The following is a 1,576-nucleotide window of genomic DNA, read 5'->3' on the forward strand; positions in this document are numbered from 1 at the left end:
CCAGCCCGGGTGCCTTATGAGAGGACCAGCAAGGAAGGATCAGGAGGTGGCCCCAGGGCTGCTTGGACATCCTTAAGCTTGTCTTTCAGGAAAACCCAGCTCCCTCTGATTTCTTGACCCTGAGACCTGTCCCTCACCTGGCTTCTGCTCCCTTGGTTACTGGGGCAGGGTTAAATCCCATGCTGGCAGTCACTGCTCACTGCAGAAGTCCCAGACCTGCCCACCCTGATCTGCATCACTTGTACCAAACCAGCACAGGGTGGAGCAAGAGGAGCAGCCACCACATCTCCCCAGCCACCCTGATGATCCTTTTCAGCCCTGGGGTGGAAAGGGGGGTGAGGAAAGGCTGCTCCCCTTCCTGGTGGGTGGTGTTTTGTGGGCATCAGGACCACCCTTGCTGTGCTGGGGGGTCTGGGGTGTGTGGGGCAAGCTCCTTGTCCAGAGCCCCCTGCAGAGGAGGGAAAGGCTCCTGGTGGTCTCCAAGGGTCTCTACTTGTGGTCTCTGCTTGGAGAACCCTTGCACTCTACAGCTCCCTGAAAGGAGGTTGTAGGGAGGTGAGGGTTGGTCTCTTCTCCCTAGTAACAAGTAACAGACCTCGAGGAAATGGCCTCAAATTGCTCCAGGGACCATTTAGATTGGGTATTAGAAGAAACTTTTCACTGAGAAGGTCATCAAACACTTGGAACAGGCTACCCAGGGAGACGTTTAAATCACCATCTCTGGAGGTGTTTAAAAGACATATAGATGTCTTTGAGGGCCGTGGTCTAACACTGGACTCAGCAGAGTTGGATTAATGGTTAGACTCAATGATCTTAAGGGTTTTTTTCCATCTGGAATGACTGTGACCCACCATCCCAAGGCATTTCACACCCCAGCATTTGAGCAGGACATGGGCAAGACCAGAACACCCACCCCACCATCTGCAGGACATTTCCACCCCTTTCCTCACCTCCATCCCACAGCTGCCTTGGCCCTCACAGCCCGTGGGTTGGGACCATCCACGTTTGGCTGGGGGATTGTTTGAATGCAGCAAGTTTTCCTCATTATTTCCTCTTCTTTTTTTATCTGCCAGATGTGACGGAGGCAAGAGAACCTTCTGGGGAGCAGGGTGTCCCTGAAGGGCAGAGAGGGGGGGACACCACGGGGACCCCCAGCAGCTGGATCCCAGCTCTCCAGTGGCTCTTGCACACGTGCTGGGATTTTTACATCCAGACAAGTGATGCTCACTGGGAAGACTGACAGGGAGATGGGAAAGCAGTATAAATACCTCGCTCCTAAATAGCCTGCTGGTATTTATAGCCTGGTGTTGGCACAGAGTCCAGCAGCTCCCACAAACTCAACCCCAGCTTCATTTTTAAGGAAGCATTGAAGAGAGAACAAGGTGTTCAAGCAAAGATGTTTGCTGGGAGCTGCTGGGAACCCAAGTGTCCGGGCCAGGGCACAGGTCCTTGTCATCCTGCTGTCCCTGTGGCTTCTCCTTTGCTGTCCTCTGGTCCTTCCTCACCTCTGAGTGATGGGGAGAACATTTCTCTGGCCATACATACATATATATATATATATATATATACACACACA

This window comes from Chaetura pelagica, unplaced genomic scaffold (assembly GCF_000747805.2).
Source record: "Chaetura pelagica isolate M959 unplaced genomic scaffold, ChaPel_1.0 scaffold132, whole genome shotgun sequence".
Lineage (NCBI taxonomy): Eukaryota > Metazoa > Chordata > Aves > Apodiformes > Apodidae > Chaetura > Chaetura pelagica.